At 48.1% G+C, this 18,828-nt stretch overlaps 34 non-coding genes across 34 annotated transcripts; 15 read left to right on the top strand and 19 right to left on the bottom strand.

Annotated features, from left to right (window-relative positions):
- Positions 1-84: 84 nt before the first annotated feature.
- LOC130077857 (U5 spliceosomal RNA) lies at positions 85-199 on the bottom strand. The gene has a single exon (XR_008805838.1). It is a non-coding gene; the product is annotated as a U5 spliceosomal RNA (small nuclear RNA).
- A 260-nt stretch (positions 200-459) lies between these two features.
- On the top strand, positions 460-531 carry trnad-guc (transfer RNA aspartic acid (anticodon GUC)). Its single transcript has one exon. It is a non-coding gene; the product is annotated as a tRNA-Asp (tRNA).
- A 554-nt stretch (positions 532-1,085) lies between these two features.
- Positions 1,086-1,200, bottom strand: LOC130077812 (U5 spliceosomal RNA). Its single transcript, XR_008805835.1, has one exon. It is a non-coding gene; the product is annotated as a U5 spliceosomal RNA (small nuclear RNA).
- Positions 1,201-1,460: 260 nt separating this feature from the next.
- Positions 1,461-1,532, top strand: trnad-guc (transfer RNA aspartic acid (anticodon GUC)). Its single transcript has one exon. It is a non-coding gene; the product is annotated as a tRNA-Asp (tRNA).
- Positions 1,533-2,086: 554 nt separating this feature from the next.
- Positions 2,087-2,201, bottom strand: LOC130104338 (U5 spliceosomal RNA). The gene has a single exon (XR_008809483.1). It is a non-coding gene; the product is annotated as a U5 spliceosomal RNA (small nuclear RNA).
- A 260-nt stretch (positions 2,202-2,461) lies between these two features.
- Positions 2,462-2,533, top strand: trnad-guc (transfer RNA aspartic acid (anticodon GUC)). Its single transcript has one exon. It is a non-coding gene; the product is annotated as a tRNA-Asp (tRNA).
- A 554-nt stretch (positions 2,534-3,087) lies between these two features.
- On the bottom strand, positions 3,088-3,202 carry LOC130104216 (U5 spliceosomal RNA). The gene has a single exon (XR_008809452.1). It is a non-coding gene; the product is annotated as a U5 spliceosomal RNA (small nuclear RNA).
- Positions 3,203-4,088: 886 nt separating this feature from the next.
- On the bottom strand, positions 4,089-4,203 carry LOC130077697 (U5 spliceosomal RNA). The gene has a single exon (XR_008805822.1). It is a non-coding gene; the product is annotated as a U5 spliceosomal RNA (small nuclear RNA).
- Positions 4,204-4,463: 260 nt separating this feature from the next.
- trnad-guc (transfer RNA aspartic acid (anticodon GUC)) lies at positions 4,464-4,535 on the top strand. Its single transcript has one exon. It is a non-coding gene; the product is annotated as a tRNA-Asp (tRNA).
- Positions 4,536-5,089: 554 nt separating this feature from the next.
- Positions 5,090-5,204, bottom strand: LOC130104166 (U5 spliceosomal RNA). Its single transcript, XR_008809442.1, has one exon. It is a non-coding gene; the product is annotated as a U5 spliceosomal RNA (small nuclear RNA).
- A 260-nt stretch (positions 5,205-5,464) lies between these two features.
- On the top strand, positions 5,465-5,536 carry trnad-guc (transfer RNA aspartic acid (anticodon GUC)). The gene has a single exon. It is a non-coding gene; the product is annotated as a tRNA-Asp (tRNA).
- A 554-nt stretch (positions 5,537-6,090) lies between these two features.
- Positions 6,091-6,205, bottom strand: LOC130104118 (U5 spliceosomal RNA). The gene has a single exon (XR_008809438.1). It is a non-coding gene; the product is annotated as a U5 spliceosomal RNA (small nuclear RNA).
- An 889-nt stretch (positions 6,206-7,094) lies between these two features.
- Positions 7,095-7,209, bottom strand: LOC130104061 (U5 spliceosomal RNA). The gene has a single exon (XR_008809433.1). It is a non-coding gene; the product is annotated as a U5 spliceosomal RNA (small nuclear RNA).
- Positions 7,210-7,469: 260 nt separating this feature from the next.
- Positions 7,470-7,541, top strand: trnad-guc (transfer RNA aspartic acid (anticodon GUC)). The gene has a single exon. It is a non-coding gene; the product is annotated as a tRNA-Asp (tRNA).
- Positions 7,542-8,095: 554 nt separating this feature from the next.
- On the bottom strand, positions 8,096-8,210 carry LOC130077638 (U5 spliceosomal RNA). The gene has a single exon (XR_008805812.1). It is a non-coding gene; the product is annotated as a U5 spliceosomal RNA (small nuclear RNA).
- Positions 8,211-8,470: 260 nt separating this feature from the next.
- trnad-guc (transfer RNA aspartic acid (anticodon GUC)) lies at positions 8,471-8,542 on the top strand. The gene has a single exon. It is a non-coding gene; the product is annotated as a tRNA-Asp (tRNA).
- A 554-nt stretch (positions 8,543-9,096) lies between these two features.
- On the bottom strand, positions 9,097-9,211 carry LOC130104009 (U5 spliceosomal RNA). Its single transcript, XR_008809428.1, has one exon. It is a non-coding gene; the product is annotated as a U5 spliceosomal RNA (small nuclear RNA).
- Positions 9,212-9,471: 260 nt separating this feature from the next.
- Positions 9,472-9,543, top strand: trnad-guc (transfer RNA aspartic acid (anticodon GUC)). Its single transcript has one exon. It is a non-coding gene; the product is annotated as a tRNA-Asp (tRNA).
- A 554-nt stretch (positions 9,544-10,097) lies between these two features.
- On the bottom strand, positions 10,098-10,212 carry LOC130103948 (U5 spliceosomal RNA). Its single transcript, XR_008809423.1, has one exon. It is a non-coding gene; the product is annotated as a U5 spliceosomal RNA (small nuclear RNA).
- A 260-nt stretch (positions 10,213-10,472) lies between these two features.
- Positions 10,473-10,544, top strand: trnad-guc (transfer RNA aspartic acid (anticodon GUC)). Its single transcript has one exon. It is a non-coding gene; the product is annotated as a tRNA-Asp (tRNA).
- Positions 10,545-11,098: 554 nt separating this feature from the next.
- Positions 11,099-11,213, bottom strand: LOC130077582 (U5 spliceosomal RNA). Its single transcript, XR_008805805.1, has one exon. It is a non-coding gene; the product is annotated as a U5 spliceosomal RNA (small nuclear RNA).
- A 260-nt stretch (positions 11,214-11,473) lies between these two features.
- On the top strand, positions 11,474-11,545 carry trnad-guc (transfer RNA aspartic acid (anticodon GUC)). The gene has a single exon. It is a non-coding gene; the product is annotated as a tRNA-Asp (tRNA).
- Positions 11,546-12,099: 554 nt separating this feature from the next.
- Positions 12,100-12,214, bottom strand: LOC130103890 (U5 spliceosomal RNA). Its single transcript, XR_008809412.1, has one exon. It is a non-coding gene; the product is annotated as a U5 spliceosomal RNA (small nuclear RNA).
- Positions 12,215-12,474: 260 nt separating this feature from the next.
- trnad-guc (transfer RNA aspartic acid (anticodon GUC)) lies at positions 12,475-12,546 on the top strand. Its single transcript has one exon. It is a non-coding gene; the product is annotated as a tRNA-Asp (tRNA).
- Positions 12,547-13,100: 554 nt separating this feature from the next.
- Positions 13,101-13,215, bottom strand: LOC130103836 (U5 spliceosomal RNA). The gene has a single exon (XR_008809404.1). It is a non-coding gene; the product is annotated as a U5 spliceosomal RNA (small nuclear RNA).
- Positions 13,216-14,104: 889 nt separating this feature from the next.
- Positions 14,105-14,219, bottom strand: LOC130077525 (U5 spliceosomal RNA). The gene has a single exon (XR_008805783.1). It is a non-coding gene; the product is annotated as a U5 spliceosomal RNA (small nuclear RNA).
- Positions 14,220-14,479: 260 nt separating this feature from the next.
- Positions 14,480-14,551, top strand: trnad-guc (transfer RNA aspartic acid (anticodon GUC)). Its single transcript has one exon. It is a non-coding gene; the product is annotated as a tRNA-Asp (tRNA).
- Positions 14,552-15,105: 554 nt separating this feature from the next.
- Positions 15,106-15,220, bottom strand: LOC130103773 (U5 spliceosomal RNA). Its single transcript, XR_008809402.1, has one exon. It is a non-coding gene; the product is annotated as a U5 spliceosomal RNA (small nuclear RNA).
- Positions 15,221-15,480: 260 nt separating this feature from the next.
- Positions 15,481-15,552, top strand: trnad-guc (transfer RNA aspartic acid (anticodon GUC)). The gene has a single exon. It is a non-coding gene; the product is annotated as a tRNA-Asp (tRNA).
- Positions 15,553-16,106: 554 nt separating this feature from the next.
- On the bottom strand, positions 16,107-16,221 carry LOC130103721 (U5 spliceosomal RNA). Its single transcript, XR_008809395.1, has one exon. It is a non-coding gene; the product is annotated as a U5 spliceosomal RNA (small nuclear RNA).
- Positions 16,222-17,110: 889 nt separating this feature from the next.
- Positions 17,111-17,225, bottom strand: LOC130103598 (U5 spliceosomal RNA). The gene has a single exon (XR_008809383.1). It is a non-coding gene; the product is annotated as a U5 spliceosomal RNA (small nuclear RNA).
- Positions 17,226-17,485: 260 nt separating this feature from the next.
- trnad-guc (transfer RNA aspartic acid (anticodon GUC)) lies at positions 17,486-17,557 on the top strand. The gene has a single exon. It is a non-coding gene; the product is annotated as a tRNA-Asp (tRNA).
- Positions 17,558-18,111: 554 nt separating this feature from the next.
- Positions 18,112-18,226, bottom strand: LOC130079538 (U5 spliceosomal RNA). Its single transcript, XR_008806475.1, has one exon. It is a non-coding gene; the product is annotated as a U5 spliceosomal RNA (small nuclear RNA).
- Positions 18,227-18,486: 260 nt separating this feature from the next.
- On the top strand, positions 18,487-18,558 carry trnad-guc (transfer RNA aspartic acid (anticodon GUC)). The gene has a single exon. It is a non-coding gene; the product is annotated as a tRNA-Asp (tRNA).
- The last annotated feature ends 270 nt before the right edge of the window (positions 18,559-18,828 follow it).

Raw genomic sequence — 18,828 nt, 5'->3', positions numbered from 1 at the left:
GGCCACTCTCGAACGCTGGCCCAACCTGCTGCAGTTCTGCGGAGCAAGCCGCCAAAAGTCCTCTGTTTTTGAACAAACGCATGTAGCTCTGCTGTGAGCAGAGCATCCAAAAATACCAGTAACTCGCAAATGTTCCCCTCCACGGAAATCTTTAGTAAAAGGCAAAAGATTTCTGCGTGAATGAAGAGAAACTCGAGCTGTAACCATGAGACGTTGGGACAATGTGCTACCACACACATGCCACCATGCTCAGCAAGGGTAATGTCTGGTGCACGCTCCTCCCACCCAGCTTTTTGTCTTTTTTGTTAAAACAATAATACAGCCATTTCCATTAGAGGAAGGAGCAAATGTAATAAGAATCTGCCCCATCACCAGATGACCGCATGTCCAGTATTCTTGACTTCTCAACGGTTGAGCATACGGTGCCGTACCGCTCAGGGACACTGCAGTAACCACCAGTCCTCGTTAGTATAGTGGACAGTATCTCCGCCTGTCACGCGGAAGACCGGGGTTCGATTCCCCGACGGGGAGGCTTCTTCTTTATCACGGCCAGACACCTTGTATGAGCTCAAGCTCTGCCGTTGAAACTGCTGATAAAGCCAACCTGCCGTTCAAGACTCACCTGAGGGTGGTTAGCTAATTCCATTTGAAAGATTTTACCTTCAAGAAAGCGCTTGCAATGGGTTTGTTAAAGGTTGTTTTATGCATGTTTGGCCTGAGTTTTTGTGGCATTTCCACTGTTGCATTTCCAGTCTGACCAGCAGGGGCCTTCCGAATGCGTCACCAGTGTGGCCTTCCGAATGTGTCAAAACAGTTAATCAATTTGCAAAGCAATCAGTTGAAAGCTTTGAAAGGCTTTGTTGCTCCCACCACTACCCTTTTGTGATTGGTAAACCTTACAATCATGCTGCTGACCCAAGATTTGAAGTTGTGAACTGGGAAAGTGGTGATGGTTTGACGACCACCCAGCTCCAGACATGGACAAAACGGCCGAACCGTTGGGCCACTCTCGAACGCTGGCCCAACCTGCTGCAGTTCTGCGGAGCAAGCCGCCAAAAGTCCTCTGTTTTTGAACAAACGCATGTAGCTCTGCTGTGAGCAGAGCATCCAAAAATACCAGTAACTCGCAAATGTTCCCCTCCACGGAAATCTTTAGTAAAAGGCAAAAGATTTCTGCGTGAATGAAGAGAAACTCGAGCTGTAACCATGAGACGTTGGGACAATGTGCTACCACACACATGCCACCATGCTCAGCAAGGGTAATGTCTGGTGCACGCTCCTCCCACCCAGCTTTTTGTCTTTTTTGTTAAAACAATAATACAGCCATTTCCATTAGAGGAAGGAGCAAATGTAATAAGAATCTGCCCCATCACCAGATGACCGCATGTCCAGTATTCTTGACTTCTCAACGGTTGAGCATACGGTGCCGTACCGCTCAGGGACACTGCAGTAACCACCAGTCCTCGTTAGTATAGTGGACAGTATCTCCGCCTGTCACGCGGAAGACCGGGGTTCGATTCCCCGACGGGGAGGCTTCTTCTTTATCACGGCCAGACACCTTGTATGAGCTCAAGCTCTGCCGTTGAAACTGCTGATAAAGCCAACCTGCCGTTCAAGACTCACCTGAGGGTGGTTAGCTAATTCCATTTGAAAGATTTTACCTTCAAGAAAGCGCTTGCAATGGGTTTGTAAAAGGTTGTTTTATGCATGTTTGGCCTGAGTTTTTGTGGCATTTCCACTGTTGCATTTCCAGTCTGACCAGCAGGGGCCTTCCGAATGCGTCACCAGTGTGGCCTTCCGAATGCATCAAAACAGTTAATCAATTTGCAAAGCAATCAGTTGAAAGCTTTGAAAGGCTTTGTTGCTCCCACCACTACCCTTTTGTGATTGGCAAACCTTACAATCATGCTGCTGACCCAAGATTTGAAGTTGTGAACTGGGAAAGTGGTGATGGTTTGACGACCACCCAGCTCCAGACATGGACAAAACGGCCGAACCGTTGGGCCACTCTCGAACGCTGGCCCAACCTGCTGCAGTTCTGCGGAGCAAGCCGCCAAAAGTCCTCTGTTTTTGAACAAACGCATGTAGCTCTGCTGTGAGCAGAGCATCCAAAAATACCAGTAACTCGCAAATGTTCCCCTCCACGGAAATCTTTAGTAAAAGGCGAAAGATTTATGCGTGAATGAAGAGAAACTCGAGCTGTAACCATGAGACGTTGGGACAATGTGCTACCACACACATGCCACCATGCTCAGCAAGGGTAATGTCTGGTGCACGCTCCTCCCACCCAGCTTTTTGTCTTTTTTGTTAAAACAATAATACAGCCATTTCCATTAGAGGAAGGAGCAAATGTAATAAGAATCTGCCCCATCACCAGATGACCGCATGTCCAGTATTCTTGACTTCTCAACGGTTGAGCATACGGTGCCGTACCGCTCAGGGACACTGCAGTAACCACCAGTCCTCGTTAGTATAGTGGACAGTATCTCCGCCTGTCACGCGGAAGACCGGGGTTCGATTCCCCGACGGGGAGGCTTCTTCTTTATCACGGCCAGACACCTTGTATGAGCTCAAGCTCTGCCGTTGAAACTGCTGATAAAGCCAACCTGCCGTTCAAGACTCACCTGAGGGTGGTTAGCTAATTCCATTTGAAAGATTTTACCTTCAAGAAAGCGCTTGCAATGGGTTTGTAAAAGGTTGTTTTATGCATGTTTGGCCTGAGTTTTTGTGGCATTTCCACTGTTGCATTTCCAGTCTGACCAGCAGGGGCCTTCCGAATGCGTCACCAGTGTGGCCTTCCGAATGCGTCAAAACAGTTAATCAATTTGCAAAGCAATCAGTTGAAAGCTTTGAAAGGCTTTGTTGCTCCCACCACTACCCTTTTGTGATTGGTAAACCTTACAATCATGCTGCTGACCCAAGATTTGAAGTTGTGAACTGGGAAAGTGGTGATGGTTTGACGACCACCCAGCTCCAGACATGGACAAAACGGCCGAACCGTTGGGCCACTTTCGAACGCTGGCCCAACCTGCTGCAGTTCTGCGGAGCAAGCCGCCAAAAGTCCTCTGTTTTTGAACAAACGCATGTAGCTCTGCTGTGAGCAGAGCATCCAAAAATACCAGTAACTCGCAAATGTTCCCCTCCACGGAAATCTTTAGTAAAAGGCGAAAGATTTATGCGTGAATGAAGAGAAACTCGAGCTGTAACCATGAGACGTTGGGACAATGTGCTACCAAACACATGCCACCATGCTCAGCAAGGGTAATGTCTGGTGCACGCTCCTCCCACCCAGCTTTTTGTCTTTTTTGTTAAAACAATAATACAGCCAATTCCATTAGAGGAAGGAGCAAATGTAATAAGAATCTGCCCCATCACCAGATGACCGCATGTCCAGTATTCTTGACTTCTCAACGGTTGAGCATACGGTGGCGTACCGCTCAGGGACACTGCAGTAACCACCAGTCCTTGTTAGTATAGTGGACAGTATCTCCGCCTGTCACGCGGAAGACCGGGGTTCGATTCCCCGACGGGGAGGCTTCTTCTTTATCACGGCCAGACACCTTGTATGAGCTCAAGCTCTGCCGTTGAAACTGCTGATAAAGCCAACCTGCCGTTCAAGACTCACCTGAGGGTGGTTAGCTAATTCCATTTGAAAGATTTTACCTTCAAGAAAGCGCTTGCAATGGGTTTGTAAAAGGTTGTTTTATGCATGTTTGGCCTGAGATTTTGTGGCATTTCCACTGTTGCATTTCCAGTCTGACCAGCAGGGGCCTTCCGAATGCGTCACCAGTGTGGCCTTCCGAATGCGTCAAAACAGTTAATCAATTTGCAAAGCAATCAGTTGAAAGCTTTGAAAGGCTTTGTTGCTCCCACCACTACCCTTTTGTGATTGGTAAACCTTACAATCATGCTGCTGACCCAAGATTTGAAGTTGTGAACTGGGAAAGTGGTGATGGTTTGACGACCACCCAGCTCCAGACATGGACAAAACGGCCGAACCGTTGGGCCACTCTCGAACGCTGGCCCAACCTGCTGCAGTTCTGCGGAGCAAGCCGCCAAAAGTCCTCTGTTTTTGAACAAACGCATGTAGCTCTGCTGTGAGCAGAGCATCCAAAAATACCAGTAACTCGCAAATGTTCCCCTCCACGGAAATCTTTAGTAAAAGGCAAAAGATTTCTGCGTGAATGAAGAGAAACTCGAGCTGTAACCATGAGACGTTGGGACAATGTGCTACCACACACATGCCACCATGCTCAGCAAGGGTAATGTCTGGTGCACGCTCCTCCCACCCAGCTTTTTGTCTTTTTTGTTAAAACAATAATACAGCCATTTCCATTAGAGGAAGGAGCAAATGTAATAAGAATCTGCCCCATCACCAGATGACCGCATGTCCAGTATTCTTGACTTCTCAACGGTTGAGCATACGGTGCCGTACCGCTCAGGGACACTGCAGTAACCACCAGTCCTCGTTAGTATAGTGGACAGTATCTCCGCCTGTCACGCGGAAGACCGGGGTTCGATTCCCCGACGGGGAGGCTTCTTCTTTATCACGGCCAGACACCTTGTATGAGCTCAAGCTCTGCCGTTGAAACTGCTGATAAAGCCAACCTGCCGTTCAAGACTCACCTGAGGGTGGTTAGCTAATTCCATTTGAAAGATTTTACCTTCAAGAAAGCGCTTGCAATGGGTTTGTAAAAGGTTGTTTTATGCATGTTTGGCCTGAGTTTTTGTGGCATTTCCACTGTTGCATTTCCAGTCTGACCAGCAGGGGCCTTCCGAATGCGTCACCAGTGTGGCCTTCCGAATGCATCAAAACAGTTAATCAATTTGCAAAGCAATCAGTTGAAAGCTTTGAAAGGCTTTGTTGCTCCCACCACTACCCTTTTGTGATTGGCAAACCTTACAATCATGCTGCTGACCCAAGATTTGAAGTTGTGAACTGGGAAAGTGGTGATGGTTTGACGACCACCCAGCTCCAGACATGGACAAAACGGCCGAACCGTTGGGCCACTCTCGAACGCTGGCCCAACCTGCTGCAGTTCTGCGGAGCAAGCCGCCAAAAGTCCTCTGTTTTTGAACAAACGCATGTAGCTCTGCTGTGAGCAGAGCATCCAAAAATACCAGTAACTCGCAAATGTTCCCCTCCACGGAAATCTTTAGTAAAAGGCGAAAGATTTATGCGTGAATGAAGAGAAACTCGAGCTGTAACCATGAGACGTTGGGACAATGTGCTACCACACACATGCCACCATGCTCAGCAAGGGTAATGTCTGGTGCACGCTCCTCCCACCCAGCTTTTTGTCTTTTTTGTTAAAACAATAATACAGCCATTTCCATTAGAGGAAGGAGCAAATGTAATAAGAATCTGCCCCATCACCAGATGACCGCATGTCCAGTATTCTTGACTTCTCAACGGTTGAGCATACGGTGCCGTACCGCTCAGGGACACTGCAGTAACCACCAGTCCTCGTTAGTATAGTGGACAGTATCTCCGCCTGTCACGCGGAAGACCGGGGTTCGATTCCCCGACGGGGAGGCTTCTTCTTTATCACGGCCAGACACCTTGTATGAGCTCAAGCTCTGCCGTTGAAACTGCTGATAAAGCCAACCTGCCGTTCAAGACTCACCTGAGGGTGGTTAGCTAATTCCATTTGAAAGATTTTACCTTCAAGAAAGCGCTTGCAATGGGTTTGTAAAAGGTTGTTTTATGCATGTTTGGCCTGAGTTTTTGTGGCATTTCCACTGTTGCATTTCCAGTCTGACCAGCAGGGGCCTTCCGAATGCGTCACCAGTGTGGCCTTCCGAATGCGTCAAAACAGTTAATCAATTTGCAAAGCAATCAGTTGAAAGCTTTGAAAGGCTTTGTTGCTCCCACCACTACCCTTTTGTGATTGGTAAACCTTACAATCATGCTGCTGACCCAAGATTTGAAGTTGTGAACTGGGAAAGTGGTGATGGTTTGACGACCACCCAGCTCCAGACATGGACAAAACGGCCGAACCGTTGGGCCACTCTCGAACGCTGGCCCAACCTGCTGCAGTTCTGCGGAGCAAGCCGCCAAAAGTCCTCTGTTTTTGAACAAACGCATGTAGCTCTGCTGTGAGCAGAGCATCCAAAAATACCAGTAACTCGCAAATGTTCCCCTCCACGGAAATCTTTAGTAAAAGGCGAAAGATTTATGCGTGAATGAAGAGAAACTCGAGCTGTAACCATGAGATGTTGGGACAATGTGCTACCAAACACATGCCACCATGCTCAGCAAGGGTAATGTCTGGTGCACGCTCCTCCCACCCAGCTTTTTGTCTTTTTTGTTAAAACAATAATACAGCCAATTCCATTAGAGGAAGGAGCAAATGTAATAAGAATCTGCCCCATCACCAGATGACCACATGTCCAGTATTCTTGACTTCTCAACGGTTGAGCATACGGTGCCGTACCGCTCAGGGACACTGCAGTAACCACCAGTCCTCGTTAGTATAGTGGACAGTATCTCCGCCTGTCATGCGGAAGACCGGGGTTCGATTCCCCGACGGGGAGGCTTCTTCCTTAGGCTTCTTCTTTATCACCTTGTATGAGCTCAAGCTCTGCCGTTGAAACTGCTGATAAAGCCAACCTGCCATTCAAGACTCACCTGAGGGTGGTTAGCTAATTCCATTTGAAAGATTTTACCTTCAAGAAAGCGCTTGCAATGGGTTTGTAAAAGGTTGTTTTATGCATGTTTGGCCTGAGTTTTTGTGGCATTTCCACTGTTGCATTTCCAGTCTGACCAGCAGGGGCCTTCCGAATGCGTCACCAGTGTGGCCTTCCGAATGCGTCAAAACAGTTAATCAATTTGCAAAGCAATCAGTTGAAAGCTTTGAAAGGCTTTGTTGCTCCCACCACTACCCTTTTGTGATTGGTAAACCTTACAATCATGCTGCTGACCCAAGATTTGAAGTTGTGAACTGGGAAAGTGGTGATGGTTTGACGACCACCCAGCTCCAGACATGGACAAAACGGCCGAACCGTTGGGCCACTCTCGAACGCTGGCCCAACCTGCTGCAGTTCTGCGGAGCAAGCCGCCAAAAGTCCTCTGTTTTTGAACAAACGCTTGTAGCTCTGCTGTGAGCAGAGCATCCAAAAATACCAGTAACTCGCAAATGTTCCCCTCCACGGAAATCTTTAGTAAAAGGCGAAAGATTTATGCGTGAATGAAGAGAAACTCGAGCTGTAACCATGAGACGTTGGGACAATGTGCTACCACACACATGCCACCATGCTCAGCAAGGGTAATGTCTGGTGCACGCTCCTCCCACCCAGCTTTTTGTCTTTTTTGTTAAAACAATAATACAGCCATTTCCATTAGAGGAAGGAGCAAATGTAATAAGAATCTGCCCCATCACCAGATGACCGCATGTCCAGTATTCTTGACTTCTCAACGGTTGAGCATACGGTGCCGTACCGCTCAGGGACACTGCAGTAACCACCAGTCCTCGTTAGTATAGTGGACAGTATCTCCGCCTGTCACGCGGAAGACCGGGGTTCGATTCCCCGACGGGGAGGCTTCTTCTTTATCACGGCCAGACACCTTGTATGAGCTCAAGCTCTGCCGTTGAAACTGCTGATAAAGCCAACCTGCCGTTCAAGACTCACCTGAGGGTGGTTAGCTAATTCCATTTGAAAGATTTTACCTTCAAGAAAGCGCTTGCAATGGGTTTGTAAAAGGTTGTTTTATGCATGTTTGGCCTGAGTTTTTGTGGCATTTCCACTGTTGCATTTCCAGTCTGACCAGCAGGGGCCTTCCGAATGCGTCACCAGTGTGGCCTTCCGAATGCGTCAAAACAGTTAATCAATTTGCAAAGCAATCAGTTGAAAGCTTTGAAAGGCTTTGTTGCTCCCACCACTACCCTTTTGTGATTGGTAAACCTTACAATCATGCTGCTGACCCAAGATTTGAAGTTGTGAACTGGGAAAGTGGTGATGGTTTGACGACCACCCAGCTCCAGACATGGACAAAACGGCCGAACCGTTGGGCCACTCTCGAACGCTGGCCCAACCTGCTGCAGTTCTGCGGAGCAAGCCGCCAAAAGTCCTCTGTTTTTGAACAAACGCATGTAGCTCTGCTGTGAGCAGAGCATCCAAAAATACCAGTAACTCGCAAATGTTCCCCTCCACGGAAATCTTTAGTAAAAGGCAAAAGATTTCTGCGTGAATGAAGAGAAACTCGAGCTGTAACCATGAGACGTTGGGACAATGTGCTACCACACACATGCCACCATGCTCAGCAAGGGTAATGTCTGGTGCACGCTCCTCCCACCCAGCTTTTTGTCTTTTTTGTTAAAACAATAATACAGCCATTTCCATTAGAGGAAGGAGCAAATGTAATAAGAATCTGCCCCATCACCAGATGACCGCATGTCCAGTATTCTTGACTTCTCAACGGTTGAGCATACGGTGCCGTACCGCTCAGGGACACTGCAGTAACCACCAGTCCTCGTTAGTACAGTGGACAGTATCTCCGCCTGTCACGCGGAAGACCGGGGTTCGATTCCCCGACGGGGAGGCTTCTTCTTTATCACGGCCAGACACCTTGTATGAGCTCAAGCTCTGCCGTTGAAACTGCTGATAAAGCCAACCTGCCGTTCAAGACTCACCTGAGGGTGGTTAGCTAATTCCATTTGAAAGATTTTACCTTCAAGAAAGCGCTTGCAATGGGTTTGTAAAAGGTTGTTTTATGCATGTTTGGCCTGAGTTTTTGTGGCATTTCCACTGTTGCATTTCCAGTCTGACCAGCAGGGGCCTTCCGAATGCGTCACCAGTGTGGCCTTCCGAATGCATCAAAACAGTTAATCAATTTGCAAAGCAATCAGTTGAAAGCTTTGAAAGGCTTTGTTGCTCCCACCACTACCCTTTTGTGATTGGCAAACCTTACAATCATGCTGCTGACCCAAGATTTGAAGTTGTGAACTGGGAAAGTGGTGATGGTTTGACGACCACCCAGCTCCAGACATGGACAAAACGGCCGAACCGTTGGGCCACTCTCGAACGCTGGCCCAACCTGCTGCAGTTCTGCGGAGCAAGCCGCCAAAAGTCCTCTGTTTTTGAACAAACGCATGTAGCTCTGCTGTGAGCAGAGCATCCAAAAATACCAGTAACTCGCAAATGTTCCCCTCCACGGAAATCTTTAGTAAAAGGCGAAAGATTTATGCGTGAATGAAGAGAAACTCGAGCTGTAACCATGAGACGTTGGGACAATGTGCTACCACACACATGCCACCATGCTCAGCAAGGGTAATGTCTGGTGCACGCTCCTCCCACCCAGCTTTTTGTCTTTTTTGTTAAAACAATAATACAGCCATTTCCATTAGAGGAAGGAGCAAATGTAATAAGAATCTGCCCCATCACCAGATGACCGCATGTCCAGTATTCTTGACTTCTCAACGGTTGAGCATACGGTGCCGTACCGCTCAGGGACACTGCAGTAACCACCAGTCCTCGTTAGTATAGTGGACAGTATCTCCGCCTGTCACGCGGAAGACCGGGGTTCGATTCCCCGACGGGGAGGCTTCTTCTTTATCACGGCCAGACACCTTGTATGAGCTCAAGCTCTGCCGTTGAAACTGCTGATAAAGCCAACCTGCCGTTCAAGACTCACCTGAGGGTGGTTAGCTAATTCCATTTGAAAGATTTTACCTTCAAGAAAGCGCTTGCAATGGGTTTGTAAAAGGTTGTTTTATGCATGTTTGGCCTGAGTTTTTGTGGCATTTCCACTGTTGCATTTCCAGTCTGACCAGCAGGGGCCTTCCGAATGCGTCACCAGTGTGGCCTTCCGAATGCGTCAAAACAGTTAATCAATTTGCAAAGCAATCAGTTGAAAGCTTTGAAAGGCTTTGTTGCTCCCACCACTACCCTTTTGTGATTGGTAAACCTTACAATCATGCTGCTGACCCAAGATTTGAAGTTGTGAACTGGGAAAGTGGTGATGGTTTGACGACCACCCAGCTCCAGACATGGACAAAACGGCCGAACCGTTGGGCCACTCTCGAACGCTGGCCCAACCTGCTGCAGTTCTGCGGAGCAAGCCGCCAAAAGTCCTCTGTTTTTGAACAAACGCATGTAGCTCTGCTGTGAGCAGAGCATCCAAAAATACCAGTAACTCGCAAATGTTCCCCTCCACGGAAATCTTTAGTAAAAGGCGAAAGATTTATGCGTGAATGAAGAGAAACTCGAGCTGTAACCATGAGACGTTGGGACAATGTGCTACCACACACATGCCACCATGCTCAGCAAGGGTAATGTCTGGTGCACGCTCCTCCCACCCAGCTTTTTGTCTTTTTTGTTAAAACAATAATACAGCCATTTCCATTAGAGGAAGGAGCAAATGTAATAAGAATCTGCCCCATCACCAGATGACCGCATGTCCAGTATTCTTGACTTCTCAACGGTTGAGCATACGGTGCCGTACCGCTCAGGGACACTGCAGTAACCACCAGTCCTCGTTAGTATAGTGGACAGTATCTCCGCCTGTCACGCGGAAGACCGGGGTTCGATTCCCCGACGGGGAGGCTTCTTCTTTATCACGGCCAGACACCTTGTATGAGCTCAAGCTCTGCCGTTGAAACTGCTGATAAAGCCAACCTGCCGTTCAAGACTCACCTGAGGGTGGTTAGCTAATTCCATTTGAAAGATTTTACCTTCAAGAAAGCGCTTGCAATGGGTTTGTAAAAGGTTGTTTTATGCATGTTTGGCCTGAGTTTTTGTGGCATTTCCACTGTTGCATTTCCAGTCTGACCAGCAGGGGCCTTCCGAATGCGTCACCAGTGTGGCCTTCCGAATGCGTCAAAACAGTTAATCAATTTGCAAAGCAATCAGTTGAAAGCTTTGAAAGGCTTTGTTGCTCCCACCACTACCCTTTTGTGATTGGTAAACCTTACAATCATGCTGCTGACCCAAGATTTGAAGTTGTGAACTGGGAAAGTGGTGATGGTTTGACGACCACCCAGCTCCAGACATGGACAAAACGGCCGAACCGTTGGGCCACTCTCGAACGCTGGCCCAACCTGCTGCAGTTCTGCGGAGCAAGCCGCCAAAAGTCCTCTGTTTTTGAACAAACGCATGTAGCTCTGCTGTGAGCAGAGCATCCAAAAATACCAGTAACTCGCAAATGTTCCCCTCCACGGAAATCTTTAGTAAAAGGCAAAAGATTTCTGCGTGAATGAAGAGAAACTCGAGCTGTAACCATGAGACGTTGGGACAATGTGCTACCACACACATGCCACCATGCTCAGCAAGGGTAATGTCTGGTGCACGCTCCTCCCACCCAGCTTTTTGTCTTTTTTGTTAAAACAATAATACAGCCATTTCCATTAGAGGAAGGAGCAAATGTAATAAGAATCTGCCCCATCACCAGATGACCGCATGTCCAGTATTCTTGACTTCTCAACGGTTGAGCATACGGTGCCGTACCGCTCAGGGACACTGCAGTAACCACCAGTCCTCGTTAGTACAGTGGACAGTATCTCCGCCTGTCACGCGGAAGACCGGGGTTCGATTCCCCGACGGGGAGGCTTCTTCTTTATCACGGCCAGACACCTTGTATGAGCTCAAGCTCTGCCGTTGAAACTGCTGATAAAGCCAACCTGCCGTTCAAGACTCACCTGAGGGTGGTTAGCTAATTCCATTTGAAAGATTTTACCTTCAAGAAAGCGCTTGCAATGGGTTTGTAAAAGGTTGTTTTATGCATGTTTGGCCTGAGTTTTTGTGGCATTTCCACTGTTGCATTTCCAGTCTGACCAGCAGGGGCCTTCCGAATGCGTCACCAGTGTGGCCTTCCGAATGCATCAAAACAGTTAATCAATTTGCAAAGCAATCAGTTGAAAGCTTTGAAAGGCTTTGTTGCTCCCACCACTACCCTTTTGTGATTGGCAAACCTTACAATCATGCTGCTGACCCAAGATTTGAAGTTGTGAACTGGGAAAGTGGTGATGGTTTGACGACCACCCAGCTCCAGACATGGACAAAACGGCCGAACCGTTGGGCCACTCTCGAACGCTGGCCCAACCTGCTGCAGTTCTGCGGAGCAAGCCGCCAAAAGTCCTCTGTTTTTGAACAAACGCATGTAGCTCTGCTGTGAGCAGAGCATCCAAAAATACCAGTAACTCGCAAATGTTCCCCTCCACGGAAATCTTTAGTAAAAGGCGAAAGATTTATGCGTGAATGAAGAGAAACTCGAGCTGTAACCATGAGACGTTGGGACAATGTGCTACCACACACATGCCACCATGCTCAGCAAGGGTAATGTCTGGTGCACGCTCCTCCCACCCAGCTTTTTGTCTTTTTTGTTAAAACAATAATACAGCCATTTCCATTAGAGGAAGGAGCAAATGTAATAAGAATCTGCCCCATCACCAGATGACCGCATGTCCAGTATTCTTGACTTCTCAACGGTTGAGCATACGGTGCCGTACCGCTCAGGGACACTGCAGTAACCACCAGTCCTCGTTAGTATAGTGGACAGTATCTCCGCCTGTCACGCGGAAGACCGGGGTTCGATTCCCCGACGGGGAGGCTTCTTCTTTATCACGGCCAGACACCTTGTATGAGCTCAAGCTCTGCCGTTGAAACTGCTGATAAAGCCAACCTGCCGTTCAAGACTCACCTGAGGGTGGTTAGCTAATTCCATTTGAAAGATTTTACCTTCAAGAAAGCGCTTGCAATGGGTTTGTAAAAGGTTGTTTTATGCATGTTTGGCCTGAGTTTTTGTGGCATTTCCACTGTTGCATTTCCAGTCTGACCAGCAGGGGCCTTCCGAATGCGTCACCAGTGTGGCCTTCCGAATGCGTCAAAACAGTTAATCAATTTGCAAAGCAATCAGTTGAAAGCTTTGAAAGGCTTTGTTGCTCCCACCACTACCCTTTTGTGATTGGTAAACCTTACAATCATGCTGCTGACCCAAGATTTGAAGTTGTGAACTGGGAAAGTGGTGATGGTTTGACGACCACCCAGCTCCAGACATGGACAAAACGGCCGAACCGTTGGGCCACTCTCGAACGCTGGCCCAACCTGCTGCAGTTCTGCGGAGCAAGCCGCCAAAAGTCCTCTGTTTTTGAACAAACGCATGTAGCTCTGCTGTGAGCAGAGCATCCAAAAATACCAGTAACTCGCAAATGTTCCCCTCCACGGAAATCTTTAGTAAAAGGCGAAAGATTTATGCGTGAATGAAGAGAAACTCGAGCTGTAACCATGAGACGTTGGGACAATGTGCTACCAAACACATGCCACCATGCTCAGCAAGGGTAATGTCTGGTGCACGCTCCTCCCACCCAGCTTTTTGTCTTTTTTGTTAAAACAATAATACAGCCAATTCCATTAGAGGAAGGAGCAAATGTAATAAGAATCTGCCCCATCACCAGATGACCGCATGTCCAGTATTCTTGACTTCTCAACGGTTGAGCATACGGTGCCGTACCGCTCAGGGACACTGCAGTAACCACCAGTCCTCGTTAGTATAGTGGACAGTATCTCCGCCTGTCATGCGGAAGACGGGGGTTCGATTCCCCGACGGGGAGGCTTCTTCTTTAGGCTTCTTCTTTATCACCTTGTATGAGCTCAAGCTCTGCCGTTGAAACTGCTGATAAAGCCAACCTGCCATTCAAGACTCACCTGAGGGTGGTTAGCTAATTCCATTTGAAAGATTTTACCTTCAAGAAAGCGCTTGCAATGGGTTTGTAAAAGGTTGTTTTATGCATGTTTGGCCTGAGTTTTTGTGGCATTTCCACTGTTGCATTTCCAGTCTGACCAGCAGGGGCCTTCCGAATGCGTCACCAGTGTGGCCTTCCGAATGCGTCAAAACAGTTAATCAATTTGCAAAGCAATCAGTTGAAAGCTTTGAAAGGCTTTGTTGCTCCCACCACTACCCTTTTGTGATTGGTAAACCTTACAATCATGCTGCTGACCCAAGATTTGAAGTTGTGAACTGGGAAAGTGGTGATGGTTTGACGACCACCCAGCTCCAGACATGGACAAAACGGCCGAACCGTTGGGCCACTCTCGAACGCTGGCCCAACCTGCTGCAGTTCTGCGGAGCAAGCCGCCAAAAGTCCTCTGTTTTTGAACAAACGCATGTAGCTCTGCTGTGAGCAGAGCATCCAAAAATACCAGTAACTCGCAAATGTTCCCCTCCACGGAAATCTTTAGTAAAAGGCAAAAGATTTCTGCGTGAATGAAGAGAAACTCGAGCTGTAACCATGAGACGTTGGGACAATGTGCTACCACACACATGCCACCATGCTCAGCAAGGGTAATGTCTGGTGCACGCTCCTCCCACCCAGCTTTTTGTCTTTTTTGTTAAAACAATAATACAGCCATTTCCATTAGAGGAAGGAGCAAATGTAATAAGAATCTGCCCCATCACCAGATGACCGCATGTCCAGTATTCTTGACTTCTCAACGGTTGAGCATACGGTGCCGTACCGCTCAGGGACACTGCAGTAACCACCAGTCCTCGTTAGTACAGTGGACAGTATCTCCGCCTGTCACGCGGAAGACCGGGGTTCGATTCCCCGACGGGGAGGCTTCTTCTTTATCACGGCCAGACACCTTGTATGAGCTCAAGCTCTGCCGTTGAAACTGCTGATAAAGCCAACCTGCCGTTCAAGACTCACCTGAGGGTGGTTAGCTAATTCCATTTGAAAGATTTTACCTTCAAGAAAGCGCTTGCAATGGGTTTGTAAAAGGTTGTTTTATGCATGTTTGGCCTGAGTTTTTGTGGCATTTCCACTGTTGCATTTCCAGTCTGACCAGCAGGGGCCTTCCGAATGCGTCACCAGTGTGGCCTTCCGAATGCATCAAAACAGTTAATCAATTTGCAAAGCAATCAGTTGAAAGCTTTGAAAGGCTTTGTTGCTCCCACCACTACCCTTTTGTGATTGGCAAACCTTACAATCATGCTGCTGACCCAAGATTTGAAGTTGTGAACTGGGAAAGTGGTGATGGTTTGACGACCACCCAGCTCCAGACATGGACAAAACGGCCGAACCGTTGGGCCACTCTCGAACGCTGGCCCAACCTGCTGCAGTTCTGCGGAGCAAGCCGCCAAAAGTCCTCTGTTTTTGAACAAACGCATGTAGCTCTGCTGTGAGCAGAGCATCCAAAAATACCAGTAACTCGCAAATGTTCCCCTCCACGGAAATCTTTAGTAAAAGGCGAAAGATTTATGCGTGAATGAAGAGAAACTCGAGCTGTAACCATGAGACGTTGGGACAATGTGCTACCACACACATGCCACCATGCTCAGCAAGGGTAATGTCTGGTGCACGCTCCTCCCACCCAGCTTTTTGTCTTTTTTGTTAAAACAATAATACAGCCATTTCCATTAGAGGAAGGAGCAAATGTAATAAGAATCTGCCCCATCACCAGATGACCGCATGTCCAGTATTCTTGACTTCTCAACGGTTGAGCATACGGTGCCGTACCGCTCAGGGACACTGCAGTAACCACCAGTCCTCGTTAGTATAGTGGACAGTATCTCCGCCTGTCACGCGGAAGACCGGGGTTCGATTCCCCGACGGGGAGGCTTCTTCTTTATCACGGCCAGACACCTTGTATGAGCTCAAGCTCTGCCGTTGAAACTGCTGATAAAGCCAACCTGCCGTTCAAGACTCACCTGAGGGTGGTTAGCTAATTCCATTTGAAAGATTTTACCTTCAAGAAAGCGCTTGCAATGGGTTTGTAAAAGGTTGTTTTATGCATGTTTGGCCTGAGTTTTTGTGGCATTTCCACTGTTGCATTTCCAGTCTGACCAGCAGGGGCCTTCCGAATGCGTCACCAGTGTGGCCTTCCGAATGCGTCAAAACAGTTAATCAATTTGCAAAGCAATCAGTTGAAAGCTTTGAAAGGCTTTGTTGCTCCCACCACTACCCTTTTGTGATTGGTAAACCTTACAATCATGCTGCTGACCCAAGATTTGAAGTTGTGAACTGGGAAAGTGGTGATGGTTTGACGACCACCCAGCTCCAGACATGGACAAAACGGCCGAACCGTTGGGCCACTCTCGAACGCTGGCCCAACCTGCTGCAGTTCTGCGGAGCAAGCCGCCAAAAGTCCTCTGTTTTTGAACAAACGCATGTAGCTCTGCTGTGAGCAGAGCATCCAAAAATACCAGTAACTCGCAAATGTTCCCCTCCACGGAAATCTTTAGTAAAAGGCGAAAGATTTATGCGTGAATGAAGAGAAACTCGAGCTGTAACCATGAGACGTTGGGACAATGTGCTACCAAACACATGCCACCATGCTCAGCAAGGGTAATGTCTGGTGCACGCTCCTCCCACCCAGCTTTTTGTCTTTTTTGTTAAAACAATAATACAGCCAATTCCATTAGAGGAAGGAGCAAATGTAATAAGAATCTGCCCCATCACCAGATGACCGCATGTCCAGTATTCTTGACTTCTCAACGGTTGAGCATACGGTGCCGTACCGCTCAGGGACACTGCAGTAACCACCAGTCCTCGTTAGTATAGTGGACAGTATCTCCGCCTGTCATGCGGAAGACGGGGGTTCGATTCCCCGACGGGGAGGCTTCTTCTTTAGGCTTCTTCTTTATCACCTTGTATGAGCTCAAGCTCTGCCGTTGAAACTGCTGATAAAGCCAACCTGCCATTCAAGACTCACCTGAGGGTGGTTAGCTAATTCCATTTGAAAGATTTTACCTTCAAGAAAGCGCTTGCAATGGGTTTGTAAAAGGTTGTTTTATGCATGTTTGGCCTGAGTTTTTGTGGCATTTCCACTGTTGCATTTCCAGTCTGACCAGCAGGGGCCTTCCGAATGCGTCACCAGTGTGGCCTTCCGAATGCGTCAAAACAGTTAATCAATTTGCAAAGCAATCAGTTGAAAGCTTTGAAAGGCTTTGTTGCTCCCACCACTACCCTTTTGTGATTGGTAAACCTTACAATCATGCTGCTGACCCAAGATTTGAAGTTGTGAACTGGGAAAGTGGTGATGGTTTGACGACCACCCAGCTCCAGACATGGACAAAACGGCCGAACCGTTGGGCCACTCTCGAACGCTGGCCCAACCTGCTGCAGTTCTGCGGAGCAAGCCGCCAAAAGTCCTCTGTTTTTGAACAAACGCATGTAGCTCTGCTGTGAGCAGAGCATCCAAAAATACCAGTAACTCGCAAATGTTCCCCTCCACGGAAATCTTTAGTAAAAGGCGAAAGATTTATGCGTGAATGAAGAGAAACTCGAGCTGTAACCATGAGACGTTGGGACAATGTGCTACCACACACATGCCACCATGCTCAGCAAGGGTAATGTCTGGTGCACGCTCCTCCCACCCAGCTTTTTGTCTTTTTTGTTAAAACAATAATACAGCCATTTCCATTAGAGGAAGGAGCAAATGTAATAAGAATCTGCCCCATCACCAGATGACCGCATGTCCAGTATTCTTGACTTCTCAACGGTTGAGCATACGGTGCCGTACCGCTCAGGGACACTGCAGTAACCACCAGTCCTCGTTAGTATAGTGGACAGTATCTCCGCCTGTCACGCGGAAGACCGGGGTTCGATTCCCCGACGGGGAGGCTTCTTCTTTATCACGGCCAGACACCTTGTATGAGCTCAAGCTCTGCCGTTGAAACTGCTGATAAAGCCAACCTGCCGTTCAAGACTCACCTGAGGGTGGTTAGCTAATTCCATTTGAAAGATTTTACCTTCAAGAAAGCGCTTGCAATGGGTTTGTAAAAGGTTGTTTTATGCATGTTTGGCCTGAGTTTTTGTGGCATTTCCACTGTTGCATTTCCAGTCTGACCAGCAGGGGCCTTCCGAATGCGTCACCAGTGTGGCCTTCCGAATGCGTCAAAACAGTTAATCAATTTGCAAAGCAATCAGTTGAAAGCTTTGAAAGGCTTTGTTGCTCCCACCACTACCCTTTTGTGATTGGTAAACCTTACAATCATGCTGCTGACCCAAGATTTGAAGTTGTGAACTGGGAAAGTGGTGATGGTTTGACGACCACCCAGCTCCAGACATGGACAAAACGGCCGAACCGTTGGGCCACTCTCGAACGCTGGCCCAACCTGCTGCAGTTCTGCGGAGCAAGCCGCCAAAAGTCCTCTGTTTTTGAACAAACGCATGTAGCTCTGCTGTGAGCAGACCATCCAAAAATACCAGTAACTCGCAAATGTTCCCCTCCACGGAAATCTTTAGTAAAAGGCAAAAGATTTCTGCGTGAATGAAGAGAAACTCGAGCTGTAACCATGAGACGTTGGGACAATGTGCTACCACACACATGCCACCATGCTCAGCAAGGGTAATGTCTGGTGCACGCTCCTCCCACCCAGCTTTTTGTCTTTTTTGTTAAAACAATAATACAGCCATTTCCATTAGAGGAAGGAGCAAATGTAATAAGAATCTGCCCCATCACCAGATGACCGCATGTCCAGTATTCTTGACTTCTCAACGGTTGAGCATACGGTGCCGTACCGCTCAGGGACACTGCAGTAACCACCAGTCCTCGTTAGTACAGTGGACAGTATCTCCGCCTGTCACGCGGAAGACCGGGGTTCGATTCCCCGACGGGGAGGCTTCTTCTTTATCACGGCCAGACACCTTGTATGAGCTCAAGCTCTGCCGTTGAAACTGCTGATAAAGCCAACCTGCCGTTCAAGACTCACCTGAGGGTGGTTAGCTAATTCCATTTGAAAGATTTTACCTTCAAGAAAGCGCTTGCAATGGGTTTGTAAAAGGTTGTTTTATGCATGTTTGGCCTGAGTTTTTGTGGCATTTCCACTGTTGCATTTCCAGTCTGACCAGCAGGGGCCTTCCGAATGCGTCACCAGTGTGGCCTTCCGAA

This window comes from Rhinichthys klamathensis, unplaced genomic scaffold (assembly GCF_029890125.1).
Source record: "Rhinichthys klamathensis goyatoka isolate OS25496 unplaced genomic scaffold, OSU_Roscu_1.1 h1tg000001l_1, whole genome shotgun sequence".
Classification (NCBI taxonomy): Eukaryota; Metazoa; Chordata; class Actinopteri; order Cypriniformes; family Leuciscidae; genus Rhinichthys; species Rhinichthys klamathensis.
The sequence above is the reverse complement of the archived record's forward strand: the minus strand, read 5'-3'. Positions and strand labels throughout refer to the sequence as shown.